The 13,501-nt window shown below is 33.6% G+C and overlaps 13 non-coding genes across 13 annotated transcripts; all 13 read right to left on the bottom strand.

Annotated features, from left to right (window-relative positions):
• Positions 1 to 878: 878 nt before the first annotated feature.
• TRNAK-UUU (transfer RNA lysine (anticodon UUU)) lies at positions 879 to 951 on the bottom strand. Its single transcript has one exon. It is a non-coding gene; the product is annotated as a tRNA-Lys (tRNA).
• Positions 952 to 1,530: 579 nt separating this feature from the next.
• TRNAK-UUU (transfer RNA lysine (anticodon UUU)) lies at positions 1,531 to 1,603 on the bottom strand. The gene has a single exon. It is a non-coding gene; the product is annotated as a tRNA-Lys (tRNA).
• A 1,231-nt stretch (positions 1,604 to 2,834) lies between these two features.
• Positions 2,835 to 2,907, bottom strand: TRNAK-UUU (transfer RNA lysine (anticodon UUU)). The gene has a single exon. It is a non-coding gene; the product is annotated as a tRNA-Lys (tRNA).
• A 1,851-nt stretch (positions 2,908 to 4,758) lies between these two features.
• Positions 4,759 to 4,831, bottom strand: TRNAK-UUU (transfer RNA lysine (anticodon UUU)). The gene has a single exon. It is a non-coding gene; the product is annotated as a tRNA-Lys (tRNA).
• Positions 4,832 to 5,409: 578 nt separating this feature from the next.
• TRNAK-UUU (transfer RNA lysine (anticodon UUU)) lies at positions 5,410 to 5,482 on the bottom strand. The gene has a single exon. It is a non-coding gene; the product is annotated as a tRNA-Lys (tRNA).
• A 579-nt stretch (positions 5,483 to 6,061) lies between these two features.
• Positions 6,062 to 6,134, bottom strand: TRNAK-UUU (transfer RNA lysine (anticodon UUU)). The gene has a single exon. It is a non-coding gene; the product is annotated as a tRNA-Lys (tRNA).
• A 1,228-nt stretch (positions 6,135 to 7,362) lies between these two features.
• On the bottom strand, positions 7,363 to 7,435 carry TRNAK-UUU (transfer RNA lysine (anticodon UUU)). Its single transcript has one exon. It is a non-coding gene; the product is annotated as a tRNA-Lys (tRNA).
• Positions 7,436 to 8,665: 1,230 nt separating this feature from the next.
• Positions 8,666 to 8,738, bottom strand: TRNAK-UUU (transfer RNA lysine (anticodon UUU)). The gene has a single exon. It is a non-coding gene; the product is annotated as a tRNA-Lys (tRNA).
• A 579-nt stretch (positions 8,739 to 9,317) lies between these two features.
• On the bottom strand, positions 9,318 to 9,390 carry TRNAK-UUU (transfer RNA lysine (anticodon UUU)). The gene has a single exon. It is a non-coding gene; the product is annotated as a tRNA-Lys (tRNA).
• A 576-nt stretch (positions 9,391 to 9,966) lies between these two features.
• TRNAK-UUU (transfer RNA lysine (anticodon UUU)) lies at positions 9,967 to 10,039 on the bottom strand. The gene has a single exon. It is a non-coding gene; the product is annotated as a tRNA-Lys (tRNA).
• Positions 10,040 to 11,269: 1,230 nt separating this feature from the next.
• On the bottom strand, positions 11,270 to 11,342 carry TRNAK-UUU (transfer RNA lysine (anticodon UUU)). The gene has a single exon. It is a non-coding gene; the product is annotated as a tRNA-Lys (tRNA).
• Positions 11,343 to 11,921: 579 nt separating this feature from the next.
• Positions 11,922 to 11,994, bottom strand: TRNAK-UUU (transfer RNA lysine (anticodon UUU)). The gene has a single exon. It is a non-coding gene; the product is annotated as a tRNA-Lys (tRNA).
• A 1,228-nt stretch (positions 11,995 to 13,222) lies between these two features.
• On the bottom strand, positions 13,223 to 13,295 carry TRNAK-UUU (transfer RNA lysine (anticodon UUU)). The gene has a single exon. It is a non-coding gene; the product is annotated as a tRNA-Lys (tRNA).
• Positions 13,296 to 13,501: the final 206 nt, after the last annotated feature.

Genomic DNA, 13,501 nt, shown 5'->3' with positions numbered 1-13,501 from the left:
TTGTGATGATTATATTACTAGATGCCAATAATGTGTGCCTATTGAAGAGTGATAAAGTCCATTCTTAATATTCTACAGAATCTTTCCAATCTATTAACCTTCCCATTGAATAATGAACATAATCAGCATCAACAATTAAAAGATGGCTGCCTGCAGGAATGGATAATTTTAAACTCTGCAAAATTGTCCATTTCACAAACAAAAACACCATTGTTTAAAAGACACTCGCCTGAACAGGGACTTGAACCCTGGACCCTCAGAGTAAAAGTCTGATGCTCTACCGACTGAGCTATCCATTCTCTGAACACTGAAGTTGCCATATTGGAAACTGCTCGAAATATATAAAACATGACAATTTGATGTGCAATTACAAAAAATGTGGAAAAATATATGTGTTACTGCAATCATGAACTGAAAGACTTGGCTTGTAGGGTATCTTGATGAAATATATTTTAGTTTCCTCTGTGTTTAAGATGTAAATTCTTAGATTCGTTAAGTATCACCTTACTTCAATAATCACATTCAATTATTTTTGTCAAAGAGGTTTGATTTATTATTTGTCTAATTTAATCACTGTGTGCCTATCAAAGAAGGATGGATTTGAGTTCCTGATGAAATAAAGTCTTTAGAACTGACATGTAGCGATACTACTTTGTGATGATTATATTACTAGATGCCAATAATGTGTGCCTATTGAAGAGTGATAAAGTCCATTCTTAATATTCTACAGAATCTTTCCAATCTATTCACCTTCCCATTGAATAATGAACATAATCAGCATCAACAATTAAAAGATGGCTACCTGTAGGAATGGATAATTTTATACTCTGCAAAATTGTCCATTTCACAAACAAAAACACCATTGTTTAAAAGACACTCGCCTGAACAGGAACTTGAACCCTGGACCCTCAGATGAAAAGTCTGAAGCTCTACCGACTGAGCTATCCAGGCTCTGAGCTCTGAAGTTGCCATATTAGAAACTGCTCGAAATATATAAAACATGACAATTTGCTGTGCAATTACAAAAAATGTGGAAAAATATATGTGTTACTGCAATCATGAACTGAAAGACTTGGCTTGTAGGGTATCTTGATGAAATATATTTTAGTTTCCTCTGTGTTTAAGATGTAAATCCTTAGATTCGTTAAGTATCACCTTACTTCAATAATCACATTCAATTATTTTTGTCAAAGAAGTTTGATTTATTACTTGTCTAATTTAATCACTGTGTGCCTATCAAAGAAGGATGGATTTGAGTTCCTGATTAAATAAAGTCTTTAGAACTGACATGTAGCGATACTACTTTGTGATGATTATATTACTAGATGCCAATAATGTGTGCATATTGAAGAGTGATAAAGTCCATTCTTAATATTCTACAGAATCTTTCCAATCTATACACCTTCCCATTGAATAATGAACATAATCAGCATCAACAATTAAAAGATGGCTGCCTGCAGGAATGGATAATTTTAAACTCTGCAAAATTGTCCATTTCACAAACAAAAACACCATTGTTTAAAAGACACTCGCCTGAACAGGGACTTGAACCCTGGACCCTCAGATTAAAAGTCTGAAGCTCTACCGACTGAGCTATCCAGGCTCTGAGCACTGAATTTGCCATATTAGAAACTGCTCGAAATATATAAAACATGACAATTTGCTGTGCAATTACAAAAAATGTGGAAAAATATATGTGTTACTGCAATCATGAACTTAAAGACTTGGCTTGTAGGGTATCTTGATGAAATATATTTTAGTTTCCTCTGTGTTTAAGATGTAAATCCTTAGATTCGTTAAGTATCACCTTACTTCAATAATCACATTCAATTATTTTTATCAAAGAGGTTTGATTTATTACTTGTCTAATTTAATCACTGTGTGCCTATCAAAGAAAGATGGATTTGAGTTCCTGATTAAATAAAGTCTTTAGAACTGACATGTAGCGATACTACTTTGTGATGATTATATTACTAGATGCCAATAATGTGTGCATATTGAAGAGTGATAAAGTCCATTCTTAATATTCTACAGAATCTTTCCAATCTATACACCTTCCCATTGAATAATGAACATAATCAGCATCAACAATTAAAAGATGGCTGCCTGCAGGAATGGATAATTTTAAACTCTGCAAAATTGTCCATTTCACAAACAAAAAAACCATTGTTTAAAAGACACTCGCCTGAACAGGGACTTGAACCCTGGACCCTCAGATTAAAACTCTGATGCTCTACCGACTGAGTAATCCTGGCTCTGAGTGCTGAAGTTGCCATATTGGAAACTGCTCGAAATATATAAAACATGACAATTTGATGTGCAATTACAAAAAATGTGGAAAAATATATGTGTTACTGCAATCATGAACTGAAAGACTTGGCTTGTAGGGTATCTTGATGAAATATATTTTAGTTTCCTCTGTGTTTAAGATGTAAATTCTTAGATTCGTTAAGTATCACCTTACTTCAATAATCACATTCAATTATTTTTGTCAAAGAGGTTTGATTTATTATTTGTCTAATTTAATCACTGTGTGCCTATCAAAGAAGGATGGATTTGAGTTCCTGATGAAATAAAGTCTTTAGAACTGACATGTAGCGATACTACTTTGTGATGATTATATTACTAGATGCCAATAATGTGTGCCTATTGAAGAGTGATAAAGTCCATTCTTAATATTCTGCAGAATCTTTCCAATCTATTCACCTTCCCATTGAATAATGAACATAATCAGCATCAACAATTAAAAGATGGCTACCTGTATGAATGGATAATTTTATACTCTGCAAAATTGTCCATTTCACAAACAAAAACACCATTGTTTAAAAGACACTCGCCTGAACAAGAACTTGAACCCTGGACCCTCAGATTAAAAGTCTGAAGCTCTACCGACTGAGCTATCCAGGCTCTGAGCTCTGAAGTTGCCATATTAGAAACTGCTCAAAATATATAAAACATGACAATTTGCTGTGCAATTACAAAAAATGTGGAAAAATATATGTGTTACTGCAATCATGAACTGAAAGACTTGGCTTGTAGGGTATCTTGATGAAATATATTTTAGTTTCCTCTGTGTTTAAGATGTAAATCCTTAGATTCGTTAAGTATCACCTTACTTCAATAATCACATTCAATTATTTTTGTCAAAGAAGTTTGATTTATTACTTGTCTAATTTAATCACTGTGTGCCTACCAAAGAAGGATGGATTTGAGTTCCTGATGAAATAAAGTCTTTAGAACTGACATGTAGCGATACTACTTTGTGATGATTATATTACTAGATGCCAATAATGTGTGCATATTGAAGAGTGATAAAGTCCATTCTTAATATTCTACAGAATCTTTCCAATCTATACACCTTCCCATTGAATAATGAACATAATCAGCATCAACAATTAAAAGATGGCTGCCTGCAGGAATGGATAATTTTAAACTCTGCAAAATTGTCCATTTCACAAACAAAAGGGACTTGAACCCTGGACCCTCAGATTAAAAGTCTGAAGCTCTTCTGACTGAGCTATCCAGGCTCTGAGCACTGAATTTGCCATATTAGAAACTGCTCGAAATATATAAAACATGACAATTTGCTGTGCAATTACAAAAAATGTGGAAAAATATATGTGTTACTGCAATCATGAACTTAAAGACTTGGCTTGTAGGGTATCTTGATTAAATATATTTTAGTTTCCTCTGTGTTTAAGATGTAAATCCTTAGATTCGTTAAGTATCACCTTACTTCAATAATCACATTCAATTATTTTTGTCAAAGAGGTTTGATTTATTACTTGTCTAATTTAATCACTGTGTGCCTATCAAAGAAGGATGGATTTGAGTTCCTGATTAAATAAAGTCTTTAGAACTGACATGTAGCGATACTACTTTGTGATGATTATATTACTAGATGCCAATAATGTGTGCATATTGAAGAGTGATAAAGTCCATTCTTAACATTCTACAGAATCTTTCCAATCTATACACCTTCCCATTGAATAATGAACATAATCAGCATCAACAATTAAAAGATGGCTGCCTGCAGGAATGGATAATTTTAAACTCTGCAAAATTGTCCATTTCACAAACAAAAAAACCATTGTTTAAAAGACACTCGCCTGAACAGGGACTTGAACCCTGGACCCTCAGATTAAAAGTCTGATGCTCTACCGACTGAGTAATCCTGGCTCTGAGTGCTGAAGTTGCCATATTGGAAACTGCTCGAAATATATAAAACATGACAATTTGCTGTGCAATTACAAAAAATGTGGAAACATATATGTGTTACTGCAATCATGAACTGAAAGACTTGGCTTGTAGGGTCTCTTGATGAAATATATTTTAGTTTCCTCTGTGTTTAAGTTGTAAATCCTTAGATGCTTTAAGTATCACCTCACTTCAATAATCACATTCAATTATTTTTGTCAAAGAGGTTTGATTTATTACTTGTCTAATTTAATCACTGTGTGCCTATCAAAGAAGGATGGATTTGAGTTCCTGATGAAACAAAGTCTTTAGAACTGACATGTAGTGATACTACTTTGTGATGACTATATTACTAGATGCCAATAATGTGTGCCTATTGAAGAGTGATAAAGTCCATTCTTAATATTCTAAAGAATCTCTCCAATCTATACACCTTCCCATTGAATAATGAACATAATCAGCATCAACAATTAAAAGATGGCTGCCTGCAGGAATGGATGATTTTAAACTCTGCAAAATTGTCCATTTCACAAACAAAAAAACCATTGTTTAAAAGACACTCGCCTGAACAGGGACTTGAACCCTGGACCCTCAGATTAAAAGTCTGATGCTCTACCGACTGAGCTATCCAGGGTCTGAGCGCTGAAATTGCCATATTGGAAACTGCACGAAATCTATAAAACATGACAATTTGCTGTTCAATTACAAAAAATGTGGAAAAATATATGTGTTACTGCTATCATGAACTAAAAGACTTGGCTTGTAGGGTCTCTTGATGAAATATATTTTAGTTTCCTCTGTGTTTAAGATGTAAATCCTTAGATTCGTTAAGTATCACCTTACTTCAATAATCACATTCAATTATTTTGTCAAAGAGGTTTGATTTATTACTTGTCTAATTTAATCACTGTGTGCCTATCAAAGAAGGATGGATTTGAGTTCCTGATGAAATAAAGTCTTTAGAACTAACATGTAGCGATACTACTTTGTGATGATTATATTACTAGATGCCAATAATGTGTGCCTATTGAAGAGTGATAAAGTCCATTCTTAATATTCTACAGAATCTTTCCAATCTATTAACCTTCCCATTGAATAATGAACATAATCAGCATCAACAATTAAAAGATGGCTACCTGTAGGAATGGATAATTTTATACTCTGCAAAATTGTCCATTTCACAAACAAAAACACCATTGTTTAAAAGACACTCGCCTGAACAGGAACTTGAACCCTGGACCCTCAGATTAAAAGTCTGAAGCTCTACCGACTGAGCTATCCAGGCTCTGAGCTCTGAAGTTGCCATATTAGAAACTGCTCGAAATATATAAAACATGACAATTTGCTGTGCAATTACAAAAAATGTGGAAAAATATATGTGTTACTGCAATCATGAACTGAAAGACTTGGCTTGTAGGGTATCTTGATGAAATATATTTTAGTTTCCTCTGTGTTTAAGATGTAAATTCTTAGATTCGTTAAGTATCACCTTACTTCAATAATCATATTCAATTATTTTTGTCAAAGAGGTTTGATTTATTATTTGTCTAATTTAATCACTGTGTGCCTATCAAAGAAGGATGGATTTGAGTTCCTGATGAAATAAAGTCTTTAGAACTGACATGTAGCGATACTACTTTGTGATGATTATATTACTAGATGCCAATAATGTGTGCATATTGAAGAGTGATAAAGTCCATTCTTAATATTCTACAGAATCTTTCCAATCTATACACCTTCCCATTGAATAATGAACATAATCAGCATCAACAATTAAAAGATGGCTGCCTGCAGGAATGGATAATTTTAAACTCTGCAAAATTGTCCATTTCACAAACAAAAACACCATTGTTTAAAAGACACTCGCCTGAACAGGGACTTGAACCCTGGACCCTCAGATTAAAAGTCTGAAGCTCTACCGACTGAGCTATCCAGGATCTGAGCACTGAATTTGCCATATTAGAAACTGCTCGAAATATATAAAACATGACAATTTGCTGTGCAATTACAAAAAATGTGGAAAAATATATGTGTTACTGCAATCATGAACTTAAAGACTTGGCTTGTAGGGTATCTTGATGAAATATATTTTAGTTTCCTCTGTGTTTAAGATGTAAATCCTTAGATTCGTTAAGTATCACCTTACTTCAATAATCACATTCAATTATTTTTGTCAAAGAGGTTTGATTTATTACTTGTCTAATTTAATCACTGTGTGCCTATCAAAGAAGGATGGATTTGAGTTCCTGATTAAATAAAGTCTTTAGAACTGACATGTAGCGATACTACTTTGTGATGATTATATTACTAGATGCCAATAATGTGTGCATATTGAAGAGTGATAAAGTCCATTCTTAACATTCTACAGAATCTTTCCAATCTATACACCTTCCCATTGAATAATGAACATAATCAGCATCAACAATTAAAAGATGGCTGCCTGCAGGAATGGATAATTTTAAACTCTGCAAAATTGTCCATTTCACAAACAAAAAAACCATTGTTTATAAGACACTCGCCTGAACAGGGACTTGAACCCTGGACCCTCAGATTAAAAGTCTGATGCTCTACCGACTGAGTAATCCTGGCTCTGAGTGCTGAAGTTGCCATATTGGAAACTGCTCGAAATATATAAAACATGACAATTTGCTGTGCAATTACAAAAAATGTGGAAAAATATATGTGTTACTGCAATCATGAACTGAAAGACTTGGCTTGTATGGTCTCTTGATGAAATATATTTTAGTTTCCTCTGTGTTTAAGATGTAAATCCTTAGATTCATTAAGTATCACCTTACTTCAATAATCACATTCAATTATTTTTGTCAAAGAGGTTTGATTTATTACTTGTCTAATTTAACCACTGTGTGCCTATCAAAGAAGGATGGATTTGAGTTCCTGATGAAATAAAGTCTTTAGAACTAACATGTAGCGATACTACTTTGTGATGATTATATTACTAGATGCCAACAATTTGTGCCTATTGAAGAGTGATAAAGTCCATTCTTAATATTCTACAGAATCTTTCCAATCTTTTCACCTTCCCATTGAATAATGAACATAAGCATCAACAATTAAAAGATGGCTGCCTGCAGGAATGGATAATTTTAAACTCTGCAAAATTGTCCATTTCACAAACAAAAAGACCATTGTTTAAAAGACACTCACCTAAACAGGGACTTGAACCCTGGACCCTCAGATTAAAAGTCTGACGCTCTACCGACTGAGCTATCCAGGCTCTGAGTGCTGAAGTTGCCATATTGGAAACTGCTCGAAATATATAAAACATGACAATTTGCTGTGCAATTACAAAAAATGTGGAAAAATATATGTGTTACTGCAATCATGAACTGAAAGACTTGGCTTGTAGGGTCTCTTGATGAAATATATTTTAGTTTCCTCTGTGTTTAAGTTGTAAATCCTTAGATGCTTTAAGTATCACCTCACTTCAATAATCACATTCAATTATTTTTGTCAAAGAGGTTTGATTTATTACTTGTCTAATTTAATCACTGTGTGCCTATCAAAGAAGGATGGATTTGAGTTCCTGATGAAACTAAGTCTTTAGAACTGACATGTAGTGATACTACTTTGTGATGACTATATTACTAGATGCCAATAATGTGTGCCTATTGAAGAGTGATAAAGTCCATTCTTAATATTCTAAAGAATCTCTCCAATCTATACACCTTCCCATTGAATAATGAACATAATCAGCATCAACAATTAAAAGATGGCTGCCTGCAGGAATGGATGATTTTAAACTCTGCAAAATTGTCCATTTCACAAACAAAAAAACCATTGTTTAAAAGACACTCGCCTGAACAGGGACTAGAACCCTGGACCCTCAGATTAAAAGTCTGATGCTCTACCGACTGAGCTATCCAGGGTCTGAGCGCTGAAATTGCCATATTGGAAACTGCACGAAATCTATAAAACATGACAATTTGCTGTTCAATTACAAAAAATGTGGAAAAATATATGTGTTACTGCTATCATGAACTAAAAGACTTGGCTTGTAGGGTCTCTTGATGAAATATATTTTAGTTTCCTCTGTGTTTAAGATGTAAATCCTTAGATTCGTTAAGTATCACCTTACTTCAATAATCACATTCAATTATTTTGTCAAAGAGGTTTGATTTATTACTTGTCTAATTTAATCACTGTGTGCCTATCAAAGAAGGATGGATTTGAGTTCCTGATGAAATAAAGTCTTTAGAACTAACATGTAGCGATACTACTTTGTGATGATTATATTACTAGATGCCAATAATGTGTGCCTATTGAAGAGTGATAAAGTCCATTCTTAATATTCTACAGAATCTTTCCAATCTATTAACCTTCCCATTGAATAATGAACATAATCAGCATCAACAATTAAAAGATGGCTACCTGTAGGAATAGATAATTTTATACTCTGCAAAATTGTCCATTTCACAAACAAAAACACCATTGTTTAAAAGACACTCGCCTGCACAGGAACTTGAACCCTGGACCCTCAGATTAAAAGTCTGAAGCTCTACCGACTGAGCTATCCAGGCTCTGAGCTCTGAAGTTGCCATATTAGAAACTGCTCGAAATATATAAAACATGACAATTTGCTGTGCAATTACAAAAAATGTGGAAAAATATATGTGTTACTGCAATCATGAACTGAAAGACTTGGCTTGTAGGGTATCTTGATGAAATATATTTTAGTTTCCTCTGTGTTTAAGATGTAAATCCTTAGATTCGTTAAGTATCACCTTACTTCAATAATCACATTCAATTATTTTTGTCAAAGAAGTTTGATTTATTACTTGTCTAATTTAATCACTGTGTGCCTATCAAAGAAGGATGGATTTGAGTTCCTGATTAAATAAAGTCTTTAGAACTGACATGTAGCAATACTACTTTGTGATGATTATATTACTAGATGCCAATAATGTGTGCATATTGAAGAGTGATAAAGTCCATTCTTAATATTCTACAGAATCTTTCCAATCTATACACCTTCCCATTGAATAATGAACATAATCAGCATCAACAATTAAAAGATGGCTGCCTGCAGGAATGGATAATTTTAAACTCTGCAAAATTGTCCATTTCACAAACAAAAACACCATTGTTTAAAAGACACTCGCCTGAACAGGGACTTGAACCCTGGACCCTCAGATTAAAAGTCTAAAGCTCTACCGACTGAGCTATCCAGGCTCTGAGCACTGAATTTGCCATATTAGAAACTGCTCGAAATATATAAAACATGACAATTTGCTGTGCAATTACAAAAAATGTGGAAAAATATATGTGTTACTGCAATCATGAACTTAAAGACTTGGCTTGTAGGGTATCTTGATGAAATATATTTTAGTTTCCTCTGTGTTTAAGATGTAAATCCTTAGATTTGTTAAGTATCACCTTACTTCAATAATCACATTCAATTATTTTTGTCAAAGAGGTTTGATTTATTACTTGTCTAATTTAATCACTGTGTGCCTATCAAAGAAGGATGGATTTGAGTTCCTGATTAAATAAAGTCTTTAGAACTGACATGTAGCGATACTACTTTGTGATGATTATATTACTAGATGCCAATAATGTGTGCATATTGAAGAGTGATAAAGTCCATTCTTAATATTCTACAGAATCTTTCCAATCTTTTCACCTTCCCATTGAATAATGAACATAAGCATCAACAATTAAAAGATGGCTGCCTGCAGGAATGGATAATTTTAAACTCTGCAAAATTGTCCATTTCACAAACAAAAAGACCATTGTTTAAAAGACACTCACCTAAACAGGGACTTGAACCCTGGACCCTCAGATTAAAAGTCTGACGCTCTACCGACTGAGCTATCCAGGCTCTGAGTGCTGAAGTTGCCATATTGGAAACTGCTCGAAATATATAAAACATGACAATTTGCTGTGCAATTACAAAAAATGTGGAAAAATATATGTGTTACTGCAATCATGAACTGAAAGACTTGGCTTGTAGGGTCTCTTGATGAAATATATTTTAGTTTCCTCTGTGTTTAAGTTGTAAATCCTTAGATGCTTTAAGTATCACCTCACTTCAATAATCACATTCAATTATTTTTGTCAAAGAGGTTTGATTTATTACTTGTCTAATTTAATCACTGTGTGCCTATCAAAGAAGGATGGATTTGAGTTCCTGATGAAACTAAGTCTTTAGAACTGACATGTAGTGATACTACTTTGTGATGACTATATTACTAGATGCCAATAATGTGTGCCTATTGAAGAGTGATAAAGTCCATTCTTAATATTCTAAAGAATCTCTCCAATCTATACACCTTCCCATTGAATAATGAACATAATCAGCATCAACAATTAAAAGATGGCTGCCTGCAGGAATGGATGATTTTAAACTCTGCAAAATTGTCCATTTCACAAACAAAAAAACCATTGTTTAAAAGACACTCGCCTGAACAGGGACTAGAACCCTGGACCCTCAGATTAAAAGTCTGATGCTCTACCGACTGAGCTATCCAGGGTCTGAGCGCTGAAATTGCCATATTGGAAACTGCACGAAATCTATAAAACATGACAATTTGCTGTTCAATTACAAAAAATGTGGAAAAATATATGTGTTACTGCTATCATGAACTAAAAGACTTGGCTTGTAGGGTCTCTTGATGAAATATATTTTAGTTTCCTCTGTGTTTAAGATGTAAATCCTTAGATTCGTTAAGTATCACCTTACTTCAATAATCACATTCAATTATTTTGTCAAAGAGGTTTGATTTATTACTTGTCTAATTTAATCACTGTGTGCCTATCAAAGAAGGATGGATTTGAGTTCCTGATGAAATAAAGTCTTTAGAACTAACATGTAGCGATACTACTTTGTGATGATTATATTACTAGATGCCAATAATGTGTGCCTATTGAAGAGTGATAAAGTCCATTCTTAATATTCTACAGAATCTTTCCAATCTATTAACCTTCCCATTGAATAATGAACATAATCAGCATCAACAATTAAAAGATGGCTACCTGTAGGAATAGATAATTTTATACTCTGCAAAATTGTCCATTTCACAAACAAAAACACCATTGTTTAAAAGACACTCGCCTGCACAGGAACTTGAACCCTGGACCCTCAGATTAAAAGTCTGAAGCTCTACCGACTGAGCTATCCAGGCTCTGAGCTCTGAAGTTGCCATATTAGAAACTGCTCGAAATATATAAAACATGACAATTTGCTGTGCAATTACAAAAAATGTGGAAAAATATATGTGTTACTGCAATCATGAACTGAAAGACTTGGCTTGTAGGGTATCTTGATGAAATATATTTTAGTTTCCTCTGTGTTTAAGATGTAAATCCTTAGATTCGTTAAGTATCACCTTACTTCAATAATCACATTCAATTATTTTTGTCAAAGAAGTTTGATTTATTACTTGTCTAATTTAATCACTGTGTGCCTATCAAAGAAGGATGGATTTGAGTTCCTGATTAAATAAAGTCTTTAGAACTGACATGTAGCAATACTACTTTGTGATGATTATATTACTAGATGCCAATAATGTGTGCATATTGAAGAGTGATAAAGTCCATTCTTAATATTCTACAGAATCTTTCCAATCTATACACCTTCCCATTGAATAATGAACATAATCAGCATCAACAATTAAAAGATGGCTGCCTGCAGGAATGGATAATTTTAAACTCTGCAAAATTGTCCATTTCACAAACAAAAACACCATTGTTTAAAAGACACTCGCCTGAACAGGGACTTGAACCCTGGACCCTCAGATTAAAAGTCTAAAGCTCTACCGACTGAGCTATCCAGGCTCTGAGCACTGAATTTGCCATATTAGAAACTGCTCGAAATATATAAAACATGACAATTTGCTGTGCAATTACAAAAAATGTGGAAAAATATATGTGTTACTGCAATCATGAACTTAAAGACTTGGCTTGTAGGGTATCTTGATGAAATATATTTTAGTTTCCTCTGTGTTTAAGATGTAAATCCTTAGATTTGTTAAGTATCACCTTACTTCAATAATCACATTCAATTATTTTTGTCAAAGAGGTTTGATTTATTACTTGTCTAATTTAATCACTGTGTGCCTATCAAAGAAGGATGGATTTGAGTTCCTGATTAAATAAAGTCTTTAGAACTGACATGTAGCGATACTACTTTGTGATGATTATATTACTAGATGCCAATAATGTGTGCATATTGAAGAGTGATAAAGTCCATTCTTAACATTCTACAGAATCTTTCCAATCTATACACCTTCCCATTGAATAATGAACATAATCAGCATCAACAATTAAAAGATGGCTGCCTGCAGGAATGGATAATTTTAAACTCTGCAAAATTGTCCATTTCACAAACAAAAAAACCATTGTTTAAAAGACACTCGCCTGAACAGGGACTTGAACCCTGGACCCTCAGATTAAAAGTCTGATGCTCTACCGACTGAGTAATCCTGGCTCTGAGTGCTGAAGTTGCCATATTGGAAACTGCTCGAAATATATAAAACATGACAATTTGCTGTGCAATTACAAAAAATGTGGAAAAATATATGTGTTACTGCAATCATGAACTGAAAGACTTGGCTTGTATGGTCTCTTGATGAAATATATTTTAGTTTCCTCTGTGTTTAAGATGTAAATCCTTAGATTCATTAAGTATCACCTTACTTCAATAATCACATTCAATTATTTTTGTCAAAGAGGTTTGATTTATTACTTGTCTAATTTAACCACTGTGTGCCTATCAAAGTAGGATGGATTTGAGTTCCTGATGAAATAAAGTCTTTAGAACTAACATGTAGCGATACTACTTTGTGATGATTATATTACTAGATGCCAACAATTTGTGCCTATTGAAGAGTGATAAAGTCCATTCTTAATATTCTACAGAATCTTTCCAATCTTTTCACCTTCCCATTGAATAATGAACATAAGCATCAACAATTAAAAGATGGCTGCCTGCAGGAATGGATAATTTTAAACTCTGCAAAATTGTCCATTTCACAAACAAAAAGACCATTGTTTAAAAGACACTCACCTAAACAGGGACTTGAACCCTGGACCCTCAGATTAAAAGTCTGACGCTCTACCGACTGAGCTATCCAGGCTCTGAGTGCTGAAGTTGCCATATTGGAAACTGCTCGAAATATATAAAACATGACAATTTGCTGTGCAATTACAAAAAATGTGGAAAAATATATGTGTTACTGCAATCATGAACTGAAAGACTTGGCTTGTAGGGTCTCTTGATGAAATATATTTTAGTTTCCTCTGTGTTTAAGATGTAAATCCTTAGATGCTTTAAGTATCACCT

This window comes from Pseudophryne corroboree, chromosome 1 (assembly GCF_028390025.1).
Source record: "Pseudophryne corroboree isolate aPseCor3 chromosome 1, aPseCor3.hap2, whole genome shotgun sequence".
In the NCBI taxonomy this organism is placed as follows: Eukaryota; Metazoa; Chordata; class Amphibia; order Anura; family Myobatrachidae; genus Pseudophryne; species Pseudophryne corroboree.
Note: the sequence above shows the minus strand (reverse complement) of the source record. Positions and strands in the feature narration are given on the sequence as shown.